At 43.0% G+C, this 20,926-nt stretch overlaps 1 protein-coding gene across 8 annotated transcripts in view; it reads right to left on the reverse strand.

Annotated features, from left to right (window-relative positions):
• The window catches only part of TMCC1 (transmembrane and coiled-coil domain family 1), a 198,709-nt gene that overhangs the window by 40,269 nt on the left and 137,514 nt on the right, over window positions 1–20,926 (reverse strand). The window lies entirely within an intron of this gene.

The following is a 20,926-nucleotide window of genomic DNA, read 5'->3' on the forward strand; positions in this document are numbered from 1 at the left end:
AATGTAAAAAAAATCAAGTAACAGCAAGAGGCGGAGAAGCAGAGGGAACACTTCAGAGCTGAGTTAAACTCAAAAGCTTTATTGTAAATTTCCCCAAAGTGATGCTTAACATGTGAAATAAGATCTATTTAGAGAGTGATTTTTCAAGTATCCAGAGCATTTTGCACATTAAAAGTATTTGTATATAGCACCACAGGTGATACTCTGATACATCCATGTCTACACTAGAGACCTTATAGCAGGGGTGGCCAACCTGCAGCTCCTCAGAAGTTAATATGCAGCTCTTGTATAGGCACCGACTCCAGGGATGGAGCTACAGACGCCAACTTTCCAATGTGCTGGGGGGTGCTCACTGCTCAAACTCTGGCTCTGCCACAGGCCCTGCCCCTACTCCTCCCCTGAGCCTGCCATGTCCTCCCCAGAGCCTGCTGCATGCCACGAAACATTTGGATGTTTGAATCATTTGGATGATTTGGAGGTGCGGGGAGGGAGGAAGGGAGGGGGAAGCGCTGAACCGCAGAGCTGCCCATGGATGGGAGGCGCTGGGAGCCGGGGGGAACTGATGTGGGGCTGCTGACGTATTACTATGGCTCTTTGACAATGTACATTGGTAAATTCTGGCTGCTTCTCAGGCTCAGGTTGGCCACCCCTGCCTTACAGTGACAATTGTACCGATGCAGCTGTGCTGCTGTAAGATTGCTCATGTAGCTGCTTTATGCTGACAGGAGAGAGCTTTCCCATTGACATAATAAAACCACCGCCACAAGAGGCGGTAGCTATGTCGGCGGGAAAAGCTCTCCTGTCAACACACTTACGCTTTTGTTGGTGTAACCTAAGTCAGTCAGGGGTGTGTTTTTTCACACCCCGTGTGACAGAAGTTGTACCAACAAAGTAGAAGTGTAGACATGGCCTTAGTGACATAAAAACTAGAAACAGGATCACCAGCCATCAAAAGTGCAGTAACAGTTTAACAGCACACAATGCATCAGTTTCTGTTACTATTCCAACTTTATTTAAGACAACCATTAAGGGAAAAAACACTGAAGCAGCAGAAGAATTTAGGGAGGGAGAATAATTATCAGTGATGGAACCAAGCTAACACACACATTGATAAAACATATCTAATTCTTGCTACAAGTGCCACTAAGTCTTCAGTAAACAAGTGGTAAGAAGCTCAGGTTTACATCTCATTTGAAAACCAGCACCTCCAGCCAGTGGCATCATACCAGCTAAAACCACCCAGAGGCAGTGATTCAGGAGTAATGGAAGTCCAACTTTTAGGGTATGCCTACACTTCAAATTATGGTGTAACTGTAGCATGGGTAGACATATGGATGCTAGCTTTAATCTAGCGAGTGCACATAAGAATAGTGAAGATGTGGTGGCATGGACTCCAGCACAGGCCAGCAACCTGAGTATTTACCCAGAATCTCCGGTGGGCTTGTGCTGGGGGCAACTAGCCCACACTGAAGCCCGGTTTGCTTTGTCTTCACTACTACCGTTACCCATGCTACAATTAAGTGAATCTACAATGAATTATACTCAACACCACCAACTTCTGTACTAAAGTGCATGCTACAGTTCTCTTATTCAAGTACTGAACTGACCCTGCTTGGCCTGTGAGATTTTATGGGATTATAACAGAGATGGTGTGGCTGCAGTCATATGATAAATTATTCAGAGTGAAGAATTAACTGGTTCATTGCTAAACACAAATGCAACCTCTGTATAGATGTAGCGTGTGACTTGTCAGTATTCCAGGTGCATTTTTCTCTCATGTACTGGTCTGCTAGACAGCACTCCAGAAGTTGAATCCTGATATAGTTAAGGCAAATTTCTGTAGAGAAAGTTATATTCAGAATTTACTAATTTATTAAACAGTCTTTGTCCTAATTAAATTTCAACTTATTATACTGCTGTTTTTAATGCTTGTTTGATCAAGATTTCCTAATTAGGCCTTCCACTACTTGAATTTGAAACAACTGCATGAAAAGACATAGGGACTCTACGTACAATCTACAAGCAGTGGGAGACAAACGGAAAAAAGAATGCATCAAAAAAAAGAAAAAACCCAACTCATGGCCCAATGCCAAAGCAGCATTCTTTTTAGAAACCACCACAGCTCCTCCAGTATGTGCAAGAGAAATTGGTTTGCTCCACTTAGTTCAAACCTATCTAGTGGTACAAGAGAAAGGGAATCTGGTTAAGGGAGCACTACAGGCTGGGTGAATTCCAACCATAGTAAATTGCAAATTACTGATCTATATCATAATAAATAGAGTTCCTCTTCTCCAGTATTGAAAGCTAGTCATCAGTTGGTTAAGCTAGTTATTTTACTAGCTACCTTAGACTAAAGTTTTATATTCAGACCCTTTCCATTTCTCAATAATTCAGAATGGATTACTAGAAGGCTGACCTAGTGTTTGTGCCAAGCTGTTCAGTGAATGAACCTGTATTGAGGTATCCAGTCCCATTCTGCCATTGCCTGGTGCCAGAAGAGCTGCAATCCCTGAGGAATCAAGACACTTTCATCCAGTTCTCTTGTGGAAGGAGGATAGACTGGTAAAGCCAAGAGGGTGGTATGGACTAAGCCATAGGCGGGGAAAAAAGTGTGTATGCTTGGGTGAATCAAATTATGAATATTAGAATTTACTTTGATATACACCACAAAGTCCTAACACATTCAGGAACTGATTTCAGCGTAGGTCTTCTCTCACACACATGCAATTTTATTTGTGCTTCTATGGACTAAGGCTTTCATGTTCAGGCAACAGAATATGCCTGGATAAAGCCATATCAAACCCAATTTTTTGTTCAACACATAAAAGTGTATAAAAGACACACAGTTAGGAAATTGTTACTGCATATGAGACGCCAATGCAGAGAAAGTGAACACATGCAAAACTGTATGTGCACAAGTGGAGGCTGAGGTGTCACAGAAGACCAATCTGTAAGCACGGCTATAAACCAGTGTTTCCTGAACAGTGGGTCAACGGTTCTAGATGGGTGGCCATATCCTGAGCCAGATTAACCCATCCCTGGGCCCTGGTTTAGGCTGGCCCCTGGCTGGAGAGGGTGAGGGGAAAGAGAGAGCACAAGTGTGCATGTCTGTTTTGGAGAGTGAGGCTGCCCCATGCTCATCCCACAGTGGCATGTCTAGTCCTGCGAAGCTGGGCCTGGCTCTCTGATCCAGGCACCGTGACCTGGTCCAGAGTTGCAGCACCATGCAGGGTGGGTCCAGCTGCCTCCACACTGGGTCAGGATTAGGACCTTAGTACTGCGGTAGAGGTGTACATATGTAATGGTGGATCACCAAAAAAAAAAGGGACAAAACGCAATTGGTAAAAAGTTTGGGAACCACTGCTGTAAGCCATAAGCGACAGCCAAAAATTTTCAAGTATAGAGGAAGAGGATTCCTGTATTATAGTTTGTGTCTATCATATCAAAGGAAATTTGCATAAGAACCTCTAAGCGTACTTGTAAAAGGAATTTTAATAAAGAGGTAGCTGGGAATCAAGTTAAGTGTGCAAAGGAAAAGTCTCTAGCTGTGATTGTTCTGAAAAGCGGCAGTGTAACATGAACAGTGCTTGCCGATTCAGATGTCTAACTGTGGAATCAAACTGTTCTTATGCAGCTGTTTCCAAAAGTCCCAAACAGTATTACTTCAAATAGAGGGACTTACCCTACACATTAGTATTTACGTCCTAAGATTTTTGTATACACACAAAATATGGATGCTACAGCTTTCAGAACATGCAACCCCTCAAAAATGTGTTATGTAACTGCACAAGATGAAAGAACAGATACAGATGGATGAAGCAAAGTCACTCTCCAAAGGAAGCATGGTCTTTAGGGAAACATGCGCGACTGCCTCTTATGCACAGAAAGTTCCAGGGAATGAACATTCACAGCTGCTGAGGGTCGAAGTGACATCAGTGAGTTAAGATCGAGACAGAGAGAAGGGTTGTGAGTCATGGATCCACAGGATCTGTACTATGTCCCTTGGAGGAACTCCTTCTGTGTGGGAGACCCCCAACGGATCCCAATCTTCCTTAAGGGTAGGCCCCATGGCCTTAATACCTCCGAGTCTGAGATTCTAGGCTCCACCACTCTGGTTTCACGCAGGGAGCTCTGGCAAACTAAGATAGACTCCTGGTCAGACTTTTATCCCCTTCAGGGACCAATACCCCATAGCAAATATTTGCCTGCAGCCTTTTTAAAACAGTAGGATTTATTAGCCAACTGTAAGGATAGTCTTGCAAAGTCCTTAGTTTAGCATAACCTTTAGGGAGAGTCCATTCCGACCCCATACATGCTAATACACACACTACTTCTGGGTCCTCTCCCTCCAACTCCTTGTCAGTTCAAGGTGATGGTCCTATGTCTCTTCAGAGGGTTGCCCTTGTGTCAGCCATCTGCCACCTTTCCCCTTTGTTCTCCAGCTGAATTCACAGGTTCCACCTGTTAGGTGTTGATTGTTTGATCCTTGGGCTTTTCATCGTTTCTCTGGAGCCCCTGTTGATATTTGTCAGTTTTGACCAGTTCTTTAAATAACTCATCCATTCCACTCCAGTTGGCTGGATGAGACACACACCTCCTGTCTTCTGCTCTGCTCCAAGAGCAGGTTTAACCCTTTTGCACCACTGAGTAGCAATGCAAAGTACAGAGGGAAACTGAGGCACAGAGGATTCATAAAAATATTACAGAAAATTCCCACTTTGTCATAGCGTATGTTAATGAATTAATGAAGCAAGAGGTCAGAGTGATTCTGAACATTAGATCTGTTCAGACTCAAGGTGGGTCATGCTGAACAAAAGTTGAGAGGATGTCATTTGAGACTGAAGAAAATCTCATTCCACCCTTCACACAGAGAAGTAATACGAGGAGTTAATATTCTGGAAGGTGAAAGGAAATAATTTGGCTGCATTAATACTACTGTCTTCCCTCTAATTTTTAAAAGAGATATTCCCTATAGTTGGAAGTGACATTGGAGGTCTAATTTGAACCAAAATGTAGGCAATGTAAAATAAGGTTTTAAAAGAATTAAACCCAAAGAGGCTTCTAAGGAACAAACAAACCAAAAATATCTTAATTCCAGTTGAAAGTTTTTTTTCAGACAAACATGTCTCTCTCACTGTAAATCAAACATTGTGGTTTCTGCTACTGCATGAGAACCTGAATGTGAAATTCACCAGAAACTAGTTTGTCCAAACTGAAAGAGTGCAAAAAAACCACCCATAAAGTGAAAAGTAAATTAGATTTTTTAAATTTATCTTGTTTTTACAATTTAAAGTGGTCTTTGTAACAGAAAAAGTTTTAGATGTATAATATTAAATACGACAGTATGCCCTGGAAGTGTAAATTCATTACACTTGTTTCCCAGTGACATAAAAAAAAAATGTAACCCTTGTTCTTTATAGATAAAGATCCTCCCCTAAAATCTCAGGTTGAAAAGTCAATGGAACCTGCTAGACACTCAACTTTTTTTAAAAACAGGTCACTTCTGTAGGAGCCTAAATATGGACTTATGTGTTAGGCTTGTATTTTTGAAAATCTTGGTCCTGGATCTTTTGTGATGCTCACAAGCAGGGACTGTCTAAATGTATATCTTTTTAGTATTGAGCATATTGCCAATGTCCATACTTAATAAATTATACCCAAATTAAACAATGACTACTCAGTAGCTACTTGTGTATACATGAACTGTGCAATATAAGCATTCGTCTGATCCATTTGCAGTGTAAAGATAGCACAATCACTGCAAGCTTTGTTTCTTGTTTTTCAAATGAATTTTCCTATCAAATTATTTTCAGTTCTATCGAATTTGCTTTTTCTCTGAATACAACAAAGGATGGCCAGCTCTGCTACTGCATACGGAGTGCAAAGCCTTAAAAGAAACCTCAGTTCCAGTTCAGTGAACCCTGTCAGACTTCAACTGGGTTTGTCAGACTCTTGACACAAATCAACTTACTTTCAGGGGTGCAAAAGGAAAACTGTTTTTTAGTCCTCAAGAATGCATCACTGTACTGATAAGTTCAAAATTCAAAAGGCTCAACTGCCTTCAAATTAAAACAAGGATTCCCCCACTCCCAGGCACTTAATCCCAGTAAAGACAAGACTTTACTATATTTTATACAAGTTATACATTAGAGTGCACTCAAAGATAATCTGAGCTTCAAAAATCAGGTTTTAGCATGACAACCACCCATGATGAAGAGAAGGGACACTTAGTTTTTCTTATCCAAAGGATGGCATCTATAATAGTGCAGTATCCCTCAAAATCTGCACTATGTTAGCAATGAGTGAGAGCCACAGTCCTGGAACCCAATATAGAAAACTCATGCACTTGCATCCCACCCCCCACATTCCTGTTGGAGACTGGGAACAGCAGTTCAAATCTATGGCCTTGTCTAATGGACAGTTGGGCCCTTTAACTTTCCATTTCTGTTAGCAATGATGGAAGCTGCAGGATAGACACGGCTCAGTCATTTTTAACACAGATTCCTTTTAGGCATTGGTAGGTGACGTGGTGGTGAAAACACTTGTGTCTTTCTTTCTACATTACCGCTGTCACAATTGCTACTACTAGCGGTGCTGCACCATTGGCTCCACCAACACTCCTGAGTTTTCCCCAGAGTACATGCAGCCTGTGTGTAAGAGCAAAGGGGGCAGTTAGCCAGCCTGTTATAAATACATGACCTATAAAATACTGGATTTAAATCTTCTAAGTGGACACTGCTTGTGCACTGCAATGGAAAACTGAAATTAGCTACTTCCACAAAACATTTTGCATGAGTAACATACTGAAACATCTGCTGATTTTTTTTGATCTATTAACACATTTCTACAGCAACAAACAGATACACACACACACACACACACACAATAAGAGTGCTGTAGATGTTAACAGGTTAGTTAATTCACAGACTGAGACAAAGACTTTGGTACCATTTGCATGCAGGAGATATAAATATCTGCTCTGATACTAGGAAGAAGAGTGACCAGGTAGATAATTGGATCTCATTTGTTGGAGCTAATATTTTAATGCACAGAAGTTTGGGGTCCAAAAATGTCCTCTCTTCATGCTTCAGGAGTTTCTCTCATTATTTGTTTAAAATAAATTGTCACTGTCTAGAAAAGGATGGGGGGAGGCAGGGAAGGATACGCATTCCATAGCTTTATGCTTTGGAACTTATTCACTGGACCAATAAAAGGGATAACTGTAACATAAAATGATGCAAAGTTATTTTTGCTTGTTTTTTAAAGGGACATGCTGCTATTATTTCTCGCTGAAGTAGATTATGTGACATGATCCTTATAACATTATGTCTAATGCACTTGGAAATACTTCTATATTTGCATGTAAAACGTATAGGAATTACTAAAGCCCCTCAGAATGAACTGAAAAGCCAGGAAGAGGACAGGATAGGAAGTCAGGGTTCTGTGTCCCCTACCTCAACTGCTGACAACTTTACTAGCACTTTAAGCAGTCCAGTGAGCTTTATTTCTGATCTCCCTCAGCAATATTGATATCTTACATTGTCTCAGGGCAGACAAAGAACCATGAGATTAGGTCTTGGCCCGTAAATGAAGGAGAAAATGGAGTTTTGTTTTAAAACATACAGTATTTGCAATCTGTAAATCTGTTTCTGCAATATGTAATATATTAAATATTGGTTTGAAAACAGATTTAGCTAAACTTCTACAAACCATGTATGGACACACTTACAGCAGTTTAGCTTGCACATGGTAATTTACCGATGCAAGCTAAACCTATATAAGGAGCATCCACACAGAATTTTGCATTGGTTTATATAAAACAATCAAAACTATATGGGCTTGATTTTTCAAAATTGGGGTTATTCACAGGACAAACAGGACAATTGCTTTCCTTTCTTTTCTAAGAGGCAGAAGTGGCCTGTAGGCTACATGGAGCGGAAAGTGTTATAAGCAGCGGCAACAATCAACTCAACATATATTATAATTGCTTGTATTACAATAATGATTAAAGGCCTAAATCAGGCCCGAGGCCCCACTCTGCTATGTACAAACATAACCATTCTGAAGACCTTAAACTATAAAAAGAAAAGTTGCACACAAATTAACCAAAAAGGCACCTAATGGTTGCTGTGCCTATTAAAACCAATCACAGATTAGTCACTCGCCATCTGCCATCTAACTTTGCAGGGAACAGATAAGAACAAACAAAGCTTTCCTCTCGAAAGGTCTTTTGATTTAAACTTTAACAAGCCCTGATGTAGCTGCCAGATTGTACATGATACTGTGAATGACAAAGGAGTTGCCAAGGAATAAACAGGTTTGTCCCCTTTTTATTTCTTTATGATCTATAAAGAAGGCATAAAAGGTTTTTTCACCTGCTCAGTTTTAACATTAGAAGTATCAAGAATATCATGTCTGATCTCCTGTGGTTCTGCTGGAGGATTCAAAGGCTGTGAATGTGTATTATGAGCCTACCCAGCCCACAACTAATGAAGAGATGGAGATGCTGAATCTTTTCTCCTGTGTGGAACTTGAGCTAAACAGAGTCCAATTTAAAAGTTTTGAACTATCTGAATAAAAATTACTAGCTTTTATTTGCACAGTATCTCTGATGTCATAACCCCACTGATTCTTCAGTTAGTCACAGAATCCAAAAAAAAACAAGAGATATTTCTAGTTTAAAAAGTAAAGAACTTTTTCTGGAGAAAACCCTCCAGGGCTTTTTATTTATTTTATTTTTTTAAGTATTGGCACATTTTAAAAAACCTCACAAACCACATGATCTTTAAAGGGATTCTATAAAAAGACTGGAAGAACCAGGATCTGATCTTTTTGGCTTTTTAGACATATTTGCAAAGTCAATTTATTTGTTTGTCTTCCAAAATAAATATTTAAAAGCCACTGCAACTCAACATCAGACCCATGTATAAGATGAGAAACACAATTTTGGTGAAAAACAGATTTTAGGTTCAAGCTTCTAAGATGTTATTTACAAACAACTGAAGGGGAAAGTATATTAAAATTATTAAAAATGCCACAACGGAGTCCTTTGAAATGAATGCTTTTTAAATACAGAGGACACAAACTGAACCACAGTACTGCACTAGTGCAAGTGACAGGACATCTCATGAACAGTTACTATCATACTTTACAATGAACACAGATTACTGAGAGTTCAATAGCTACAAGAATGCCTTCAGTAACTAGGAAAAAGAAAAGGAGTACTTGTGGTACCTTAGAGACTAACAAATTTGAGCATAAGCTTTCGTGAGCTACAGCTCACTTCATCGGATGTATTCAGTGGAAAATAGAGTGAGGAGATTTCTACACACAACACGAAACAATGGGTGTTACCATACACACTGTAAGGAGAAAAGGAGTACTTGTGGCACCTTAGAGACTAACCAATTTATTTGAGCACAAGCTTTCGTGAGCTACAGCTCACTTCATCGGATGCATCTAAATAACTGTAAGGAGAGTGATCAGGTAAGGTGAGTTTTAGTCTGGAGAACTTTATATTAAACATGCATGTTATTTAATATTTACCTTCTAATCTAAGATCAGACATTTAGGGTTCTCACTATATCAGGGACTTTTTCCTTGAACTTTATCTAGATGGATATTCATAGTCAACTCCATCTGTCTTTTAAGGATTTCAGGCGCTTGCTTCTCCTAGTCATCTGTCCCAGTCTCTTCACCCCATTATTAACCCCCATATGAAACCCTTTCTCCACTTATCTTCAAAGTTTTTAAAAAAATATAATTATGGTTAGTCTCATGTATGGAACCTGTCCCTTCTTCCTGTACAGACTCCCATAAACAGTTCTCTTATCTTAGCAAGGTGTCCCTCTTGCATTTTAAAGTGTTTTTAATAATCATTTTAGCTTGAGTCACTGTGCAGCACCCTGAATATCAAGGGAGTGAGGGAGGATACTTTATTAACAAATTCCAATCCCAGGTGTCTAAATAAGGGACACCCAACTTCCCACTTTCAAGCTACAAAATGTGGTTATGGTTATAATTAGCCACTAGAGGGCTCCCTGTACTAAGTTAAGAGACTAAAGTTTGTGGAAAGAGGAAGATCATTTTAGGCCCTGTCTATACAAGGGAATTTTTCAAATATTCCTGATCATTGCTAACAGTTCAACTTTACCAGTGTTAGCAAAATTGGGAATACCACCATAGCTGGCTGCTGATCATGCTTTAGATATATTCTGAGCAGGGTTTATGCCAAGGGTGAGCAAACGTTTTGGCCCGAGGGCCACATCTGGGTATGGAAATTATATGGCGGCCCACAAATGCTCACAAAATTGGGGGCTGGGGTGCAGGAGGGGGTAAGAGTTCTGACTGGGGATACGGGCTCTGAGGTTGGTGCCAGAAATGAGTTCAGGGTGCGGGAGGGGGCTCTGGGCGTGGGTGTGTGTGTGTGAGTGAGTGTGAGTGAGAGAGGATGAGGACTCCAGCTGGGGGTGCAGGTTCTGGGGTGGGACTGGGAATGAGGGCTCTGGTGTGGGGCTGGGGATGAGGCAGTTGGGGTGCAGGAGGGGGATCAGGGTTGGGGCATGGGAGGTGGTCAGGGATGCAGGCTCTCTGCGCTGCTTACCTCCAGCAGCTCCCAGAAGCAGCATGTCCCCACTCCGGCTCCTACGTGGAGGTGCAGCACTGGCCAGGCGGATCTGCATGCTGCCTTGTCTGCTGGCGCCACCCCTGCAGCTCCCATTGTCCGCAGTCCCCGGGCAATGGGAGCTGTGGGGATGGCGCTTGGGGCGGGGGTAGTGTGTGGATTGTGGACGCCCTGGCTGCTCCTACACATAGGAGCCAGATGGGGGACATGCCACTGCTTCTGGGAGCCGCGCATAGCGGGGCAAGCCCCTGACCCCATTCCCCGGCTGGAGTGCTGGAGCAGGGCAAGCTCCAGAACCCTCTCCCCAGCGGGAGCTCAATTAAAACATCTGATGGGCCGGATATGGCCAGTAGTTTGCCCAACCCTGGTTTATACCATGGTGCTTGAAAATGCTGGCATCCAGTTTAAATAAGGGATTTCTGATGTTGCAGACTGCCAGTGGAGCTGAACGAGTATTAGCAAAGGCAAGACATTTCTGAAAAACTCCTCTAGTATAGATAGGGCCAGGGTTGTGAAGGTCCTGATTACTACACAGTATGTGGAAGATACGTCACTAGTGCTGCTGAAGTTCTGTTTCAGACACACAATTACAGTATTTTCCTACAAATAATGTATATGGGCATAATGCAGAATAGCATTTGGCTACAGTACAAAGGAGTCTTTCACAGGGACCTTTCAGTTCTAGTTTCAGAGTTCAATACCAATCCAAAAGGCAGCTGAGGTGTGGGAACTTGCTCTGTTTGGGGCTGGAAATGGGCCTGTTTGATAACTTCCCTGCTCAAAACATTCCCAACAGGCCTAAATACCCTGATCTTTTGTTGTCTTAGTGGTAGAGGGAGGAGGATTCAGTAACCTGCAATCCCTACTACCGCCAATGTTTTTAGGGGTGGTCCCATTCTCATCATTCTTTTCCTGGAGAGGCTTGGCAAGGTAAACCCATTCTCCTTCACCATAATCAAATCTCCATTCAGCAGTAATGGGATCCACGAGCTCACCTTGCTTCAGAGGCAGTGCTGAACTTGCTACCTCCACAGCAATGAAAAAGTCAAAAGAGAACATGAACAGAGCTAAAATCATGCCTTCCTCAGAAAGAGATTTGCAACTTCAGCAAGAGGCCGCAAAATGACCACTTTAGAGCTGCTCTGCTGGTTGTCTCCCAAGCCTGCTATCAAAAGGTAAAAACTGCAGAGTTCAGCAATTGCCAGGTGGAGAGAAGGCAGCGCTTCAGGAAAGGGGCTGAATTCCCAGCTACCTGAAGGGGTACAACTGAAAAGCATTCTGAGATTTCCTAGACACACAGCCTAGTGCTATATGCCTTCAAGCCACATAGCTGTCCTTTATTTTACTATGATCTTAATGTTGATACTAAGCAGATAGTGGTTCTCTCTTCAGACAGGTTTGTCTGTTACTGCTGGAACCTACAATACACCCACTTTCTATAATTTTATGGTCTAAATTCCATTAGCTGGAAGGAGGCATCTCAAAATTACCTTATATTTCTCCAGACTTGAGGCCTCATACCCGCTCTCAGTACTCAGGGTGTGTCTTGGGCTGTGCATTGCTGGTGATGGTGTCTACCCCCACCACAATCAATTTTCCAACTGCCATGGAACTTTCTGGGTTCTTTCCCTTTCCTTCTAGCTAAGCACCTCCTGTGGAGTGAACTGATATCTCCTAAGAAAGACTAATGATCCTTTACTGACCGGAGTGAAAAGTCAATGTTCAAATTTGCTCCCTTCCCATAGCCAAACTGGTTTCTGCAGCTCATAATGGAATCACTATCACACTTCTAGATCCCAGCTCAATGTGAAAAATTTGTATGTCACCTATCTGTTACAACTGTCATTTGGCAACATAAAAATCTCTATCCCTTTTGGCTATTATTTGGATTTTATTCCCCACTCTGCAGTTAACTAGCTTTATGAATTTGGGAAATCATTTCACCTTCCTCCTCTGTTTTTTTAGTTTACTCACCTGTAAAATGGAAATAATAAAATCCTCCTTTGTAAAGTGCTTGGAAATCTGTGGGTGTGTAGTGATATATAACTGAATTTTATTGTTAATAAGGATTAATGGCCAATCATCAATTATCTAAATTTTGCCCCCCAGCACACATTATACTATTACTTTCTTAATAGTTAATTAATCCCTTCAGTTCACAAAGACAGTGACCCATTAATCATTTCAGATTAGACATTGCTTGGAAAAGATGAGACTGTTCACTCCAGGAATTCCTAATCAATGAACTGTAATCTCTATACTCTCACAGAATTCCTCCAATGTGTCTCTTCATACACTACCTAAGTGGGCTAATTGGCCAAGCGAATTGAGGCCCTACACTCAACTTGATGACATTTCTTTGTATGAGGATATTTCTTTGTATGTAATATGATGTTTGAATGGTGCATCCAATCAATTCCACAATTTTAGGGACATGGTCTAGACACCAGTGGGCAGAATCGTATTGATTTTGCTGAAAATAGGAAAACTAAAAGGGAGAGACATGCTGAGCCCCAGCCTTTGGTTAGCAGACTCAGCAGCTTCAACCACCTCTATGACTGCACACAGATCAAAGACCTAGTAATGAAACCATTAACACCTTATAACTCCATCATAACACCCCCGCCCCCCAGCTCAGCTTTGCCCATCATCCCAAGAGCGTTTAAAATGTTGACACCCTAAACGGCCTGTCTTCGAGTCAGAAAAAAGAAATAATGGGGGGTGGGGGTAGGGAGGAAGAGATGAAGGGGAAATGGAGGAGAATGGGGGCAGGGAGGGAGACAGAAAACCCCTGGTGTGCACAATGAGAGCGGCCTGCAGAAGCAATGAAGTATGCAACCTTCTAATTCTAAACAGGAACAAAGGAATTGCCATCCTGGATCAGACAGTAGCTAGTACCAGAGGCTTCATAAGAAGGTGCAAGAAAACCTACAGTGGACAATTACATATTAACTTGCCCATAGGGGAACTCCCTCCTCTCCCCCCCTCCACCCCCGCGCCCTCAATTAGAAACTAGCTAATGCCAGGGAACAGGCTTTAGATCCCTTCTAAGGGCTTATTTACACAAGAAATAGGCTCAGAATAAGCTATTCTGCACTACCTTGTTAGGGGCTTATTCCTTCACCCACTTACTTCCCTGGTCCTTCTCGCATGAACAGAGAGCAACAATACCTGACGTCCAAAGGTGCAAACAATTCAATGTTTATTGGGGTGAACTTCCAGCAAGCATGATTCCAGTTTCCTTCCTTAGTGTCCCCCTTCCCCGCTCTGACACCAGAGAGCCTTACCTGTGTCCCTGTTCCCATTCCCCCCTTAGCAAAACATGATTCCAATTTCCCCACCCCCATTCCCCCCTTACTTCCTGAGTGACTGCAGACTATATAGTAAAACTTAAGTTCTGCTTAGCTACCTTAACCAATCATTTTACTGAAATTTAACTAACCAATCCTAACATATTGTAACATCATTATTTAACCAATTATATCCCACCACCTTAATTAATTTACACCCAACAAAATTAACTATACAGCAAACAAAAACAATCACAGAACCAGACAGATTATACAAACAGAAAAGTGTGGACTACAGTGATAGAACAACAGAGAAATGAGGATTTCACATCCCAGCTATTGATAAGTGAGTTCTTGCCAAACAGAATGCTATCGAACAGTTTCCTTTTACATTTTCTTCTCTTTCTCTGAAGGTAATAGGAATACAATCCTGTCCTGATAATGCCTAACAGCGCAATAGCACCTTATTTCAATGTGACTAGTTTGGAATGTGAGGATGTGACCGTTCGCTTCCCAGCTTATGTCCGCCTCTGCTGCTTAGCCAAAGGCCTTAGCCTAAGAACAGGGCATCAGACTGTCACAGTAAGAGAAGGCCCTTACACTGGCAGACAGTGATTTTGATTCTTTTATACCTCTATAACTAGCTAAGTAATAAGAATACACCTAAATTCTTAGCGTATAGGTCTTTACAGACAGGCCTGAATATCTATGTCCTAACATAGCTCCTTGTGTGAAAACTTATTCTACACTAAGGGTATGTCTACACTATGAAATTAGGTCGAATGTATAGAAGTCAATTTTTTAGAAAGCGATTTTATACAGTCAGTTGTTTCTCCCCCTACTAAGCGCATTAAGCCGGCCAAGTGTGTCCACAGTACCGAGGCTAGCGTAGACTTTCAGAGCATTGCACTGTGGGTAGCTATCCCACAGTTCCCGCAATCTCCGCTGCACAACAGAATTCTGTGTTAAGCTCCCAACGCCTGATGGGGCAAAAACATTGTCGCAGCTGGTTTTGCGTACATGTTGTCAGTCGCCCCTCCCTCTGTGAAAGCAACAGACAATTGTTTTGCACCTTTTTTCTGTGTGGGCGCCATACTGATTTCAGCAGATGGTGCAGTAGGGCTGCTCACAGTCGTCATCGAATCACTGCTTCCGCTGCCACTCTGCTTTCCTGGTGGTCTCACAGGGCCGCTTCCACTGCAACTCTGCTCGGCTCACAATACCACGGCAAGCGTGCAGCCCTCTCAGCTGTTGTGTCCTGGCAGCAGACGGTGCAGAAGGTCTGCAAACCATCGTAACAACCACTTCTGCTGCCACCCTGCTCTCCCGGTGGTCTCACAGGGCTGCTTCCGCTGCAACTCTGCTCGGCTGCTCTTGTCTCGCCATACCACAGCAAGCGTGCAGCCCCCTCAGCTGTTGTGTCCTGGCAGCAGACGGTGCAGTAGGTCTGCAAAACTGGTCATCCAACCACCACTTCCCTTGCAACTCTGCTCTCCTGCAGACGCCATACCATGGCAAGCATGGAGCCCGCTCAGATCACCGCGGCAGTTATGAGCATTGTAAACACCTCACGCATTATCATGAAGTATATGCAGAACCAGAACCTGCAAAAGCAGGTGAGGAAGCAATGGCAATGCGGTGACGAGTGCGCCATCCTGGTGGCAATGGGGCAGGCTCATGCTGTGGAATGCCAATTCTGGGCCCAGAAAACAAGACAGACTGGTGGGACCGCATAGGTGAGGGAAGGACAAGGCCACACTGCACTTCAAAACTTATTGAATGCCAGCCTTCTGTTGCTTTGGCAGTTCTCTGGGGTGGAGTGGTTGGGTGCCCAGAGCACGTCCCCTCCCCCCCACACTCTTGGGCGTCTGGGTGAGGAGGCTATGGAACTTGGGGAGGAGGGTGGTTGATTACACAGGGGCTGCAGTGGCGGTCTGTGCTTTTCCTGCACCTCAACCATATGCCGGAGCATATCAGTTTGATCCTCCAGTAGCCTCAGCATTGCATCCTGCCTTCTCTCATCATGCTGCCATCACCTTTCCTGTTGCTCCAGCCATCTGTCCTCACGTTCATTTTGTGCTTTCCTGGACTCTGCCATTGTCTGCCTCCATGCATTCTGCTGGGCTTTTTCAGTGCGGGAGGACTGCATGAGCTCAGAACATTTAATCGCGAGTGTGTTTTTTTCACCTTCTTATCTGCACTAGCCTCTAGGATGGAGATGCTGGTGGCAGCATTGAAACATTTGCAGCTGCAGGAGGAAAAAAAGGGAGAGTAAAATTGAAAAAGACACATTGGCCATTTAAAAGGAGGGGCTGATGTTTTCAGGTTCATGTGCAGCACAAACCCAACTAACCCCCCCTCCCCACCCCCAGACACCCAATTCTCTCTGGGATGATCGCTTCACCCATCCCCCCTGTTAGCCATGCAGTGGGGGGAGGATTTCTTTACAGCCACAGGCAAACAGCCCAGCAGGAACAGCCACCTCTGAATGTCCCCTTAATAAAATTCCCCTATTTCAACGAGGTGACCATGAATATCACCACTCTCCTGAGGATAACAGAGATAAAGAACAGATGTTGCTTGAATGCCAGCAAACACTGGGATCACATGCTGCCATGCTTTCTTATGCAATGATTCCAGATTACGTGCTACTGGCCTGGCATGGTAAAGTGTCCTACCATGGAGGACGCAACAAGGCTGCCCTCCCCATAAACCTTTTGCAAAGGCTTTGGGAGTAGCTCCAGGACAGCTTCATTGAGATGTCCCTGGAGGATTTCCACTCCATCCCCAGACACGTTAACAGGCTCTTCCAGTAGCTGTACTGGCTGCGAATGCATCCCAAGTCTCCAGGGCAAATTAATCATTAAACACGCTTGCTTTTAAACTGTGTATTATATTCACAAAAGGTAAACTCACCAGAGGTGCCTTCTCTGCCTTCAAGGTCCGGGAGCCTGGGTTGGGAAGGTATTGGGTCCAGGGTGACAAACAGTTCCTGGCTGTCGGGGAGAACGGTTTCTCCGCTTGCCTGGTGTATGTTATCATCTTCCTCATCCCCTAAATCCTCATCCCTGTTGCGTGAGACTCCCTTGCACGAGTCCACATACAGGTGTGGGGTAGTTGTAGGGGCACCCCCTAGAATTGCATGCAGCTCATCATAGAAGCGGCATGTCTGGGGCTCTGACCCCGAGCGGGCGTTTGCCTCTTGGGTTTTTTGGTAGGCTTGCCTGAGCTCCTTAAGTTTCACAAGGCACTGCTGCGGGTCCCTGTGCTACCCTCTGTCCTTCATGTCCTGGGAGATTTTTTCAAATATTTTGGCATTTCGTCTTTTGGAACGAGTTCTGATAGCATGGATTCATCTCCCCATACAGTGATCAGATCCAGTACCTCCCGTTCAGTCCATGCTGGAGCTCTTTTGCGATTCTGGGACTCTATGGTCATCTCTGCTGATGAGCTCTGTGTGGTCACACCATGGTGGCCAAACAGGAAATGAAATTCAAAAGTTTGCGGGGCTTTTCCTGTGTACCTGGCCAGTGCATCCGAGTTGAGAGTGCTGTCCAGAGGGGTCACAATGGAGCACCATGGGATTGCTCCCAGAGGCCAATACTGTTGAATTGCATCCACACTAACCCAAATTCGACCCAGCGATGTCAATTTCAGCGCTAATCCCCTCGTCAGGGAGGATTACAGAAATCGATTTTAAGAGCCCATTAAGTCGACAAAAATGGCTTCGTTGTGTGGACGGGTGCAGGGTTAAATCGATTTAACGCTGCTAAATTCGACCTAAACTCGTAGTGTAGACCAGGGCTAAATGTACCTTTCTGCAGTTTAGTTTAATCCATTTTGTAAGAAGATTAAGGCTAAAGTGCCAAAAAAGTGCACACAAAGGGTTTGTCTACACAGCCCTGTAGTTTGGATTATGGGGGTGTGAACTGCAGTGTGCATTATTAGCATGCTGCACTGTAACACCCATATGATCACCGAAGGCATGAACTAAAAAGGAACTTACCTTAACAGAAACAGGAATCTTATTTCGCACCTGTGGTGTCCACATGGGGGAATTACGGTGGGGTCACACTAATGCGTGCTGCAATTCACTCCCCTCCCTCCAGAATCTGAACTACCGGGCTGCAGAGTCAGAGCTTTAGCACAGAAAAAGGAGTACCTGCAGGAAAGCTAACACAGAATAGCTATTGTGCTTTAAATTCTCAACATAGCTTATTTTGCAATAGTTTCCCCATGAAGACAACGCCTACATTTCTTTTGGAACCTATTTAAATGCAACTGTGGATGTTCTCATTTTTACTACAGAAGGATATAATTTTTTAATCCCACTAAAAAGCCTTTCATATAAACCGGTGAAATTCATTGCCACAAGATATTTAACACAATAAAAATGAAATTCCTTTTCCACAGACTTTCCTCTGTCACCTTTCAACTTCACTGGATACTCTAGTATTATGCAATGGGGCAAACAGGAGAACCTGATTTATAGTACCTTTTTTATGCTCATCGTTATGGGTACTCTATTTTAGCTTCAATACTTATCATAGTTAGCACCCAATTCCAAAATTGAGCAATCAAATTGCTATGTTACCCAATTTCCATTTCAGGTATATTTTTAAGGGTTCCTATTTAGATAAGCAAGTGGAAAATGAGTCCATAGTCTTTAAACTTCAAAAACTAAAACAGTTAAGTTACAGTTGACCTTTTCATTGGGACTGAAAGACTGCTAACCTACCAGAGCCATCCTGTATACATTCTTTCCATCCTTCCTCACAAGCAAGTAATTCTTTACACTGTACAACATAAAACAGGGGTTTAAAGCATACTTTGTAATGTCACCATGGATATCACAGAAGCCACAGTCAAGACTAGATGCCCAGTCCATCCGTATAAATGACTACATATTCTAATAGTGCCAGGGACTTACAGTTACCAATAAAGTTGCAACTTAACACACTACAGTGATGGGATGAAGTATTTCCAGATAGGTTTAATCTTTCATTTCTACCCTAGATATTTTTGAAATATCCTTCATTGTGGAGTCTAAACATAATTCTAATTGATATGGATTGTGCTCTGCTCCTCTAATAGAGACTTGCCATAATATTATATTTTACTAGAGTTACTAGAGGGAAACGAAGACTGTTTCAGTTTCTGAATTCACTGATCGTCTACAGGAGGCACAGAGCAGAGTGAATGCTCTAAGACAGTTCTCAAACTTTTTTTTTTCCGCAGACCACTTGAAAATTGGTGAGGTTCTCGGTGGACCACTTAATTATCTTTCCAAATGTTGTTTGTACCGTTAGCTAACTACAGTAAAGTGCTATATTAAACAACTTAAAAGTTTTTTTGTTCTACAAATAAAAACACAACTCATTTTAATATCAGTAGTCTTACCTTTCTAATGCGATGGATGTGCCCTCTCTCCTCCGCCACACAGAGCTGAGGCTGGGAAGGCGGGCTCTCTCCCCCTGGCAACTGCTGCCCTGGAGCTGGGGAAAGTCACCTCTTTCTCTGGCTGCCACAGCCCCGCATGTCCCAAATTCCCCCCACCCCCTCTTCTCAGCCCACTGCCCCCTCCCACCTACCCTCTATATCCCCCAAGGCCACCACCTCACCTTATAACTGTCTCTTCTCCAGGGTCCAGGCACCTAATTAGTGGAGCCACGCCTGTGCAGCTCCACTAGTAAGGTGGGTGGCCCTTCATTCTCTCGTGTGCGGCCACCCAAGCATGCACCTTAGAGGGAACTATCTGCAGACCACCTGAATGGAGCTCGCAGACCATTGGTGGTCTGCGGACCAGAGTTTGAGAACCTCTGCTCTAAGACAAGGAAGCAAAAATCGCCCTACAATCAATTAAAGCTCCTGGGCTGTGTGCAGTGTAGTTTACATTCATGAATACTGCTCAGATTTGCTTAAAAGTAAGTAACTAGAGAATTTTCTAATAAAGTAAAAATAAAAGATGCTCCCAGAAAGTCTCATGATTCTAAAGGAGTTCCATGCCCCTGCCACAGATTATGGAGCCAGAATTCCCATGCAAAGCATCAGTACAGGGTTTATTTTTTTTTCTGTTGCACTAGTTAATGTTCACATGACTGCTGTTTTACCAACAATGGACTGGGCTAAAAACACTGCGTAAGTGAAAATCTGAAGCAACAGATCACTTTGTTAGATATACAGCATAACATTGGTACCCGCAGAGCAAATCTCTACAAAAATATTACTGGCAGGAAGACTAATGAAACCTTTACGTCAGCAAGTAATTTTCACATTAACCAAAGTCCATTTGCCAGAGTTGCTCACTGTAATTAAACTAACATTTGATTAAGACCATGCATTAGTTGCTAATAACTTCATTCCAGTCTAAAAAGGATCTACGATGAGCTGTAAATTAGCCATGAATGAATCATCTAGAAAGACTCCATTACCTCAGATTACAAAAACCAAGCATGTGAATTTAAACTATAAACTAGGACACTGATTACACAGAGAATATCAGAAAATTTTGTTGCTGTTGTAAAACTTCAGAGATAGTGTTCAGTGCTAAGTATTGATCAGAATTTCTTTACATGGCCAGTGTTTGGATTATGGAATAGGCTTTCAAAGTCAGTGACCGGCATACAGTAATTTCTCTTCAAATTTTTCTTAAGAAAAAGATTAGGAATAATTTGCAAGACTTCATTGCTGAATTAATCCCCAACGTGGCATAATTGCTAAACTCAGGGCTGGTCTACACTGGGAATTTACATTGGCATAGATACATCTCTCAGGCATGGGGAAAAAAATCAACCCCCCCACCACCAGAGATGTAACTATGCCAACCTAACCCCTGGTGTAGATAGCACTAGGCTGGTGGAAGAATTCTTCTGTTGACAAAGCTACCTTTTCTGGGAGATGCATTACCTATGCCAACAGGAGAACAGCTGGCTGTGCCGCTGTAGCAGTTTAAGCATAGACACGGCACCCTGAACGGAGGGTCTTATCCCAGAAGCTTATGAAGTTTCACCTG

The sequence above is a fragment of the Lepidochelys olivacea genome (assembly GCF_965140295.1).
Source record: "Lepidochelys olivacea isolate rLepOli2 genome assembly, chromosome: 7".
NCBI lineage: Eukaryota > Metazoa > Chordata > Testudines > Cheloniidae > Lepidochelys > Lepidochelys olivacea.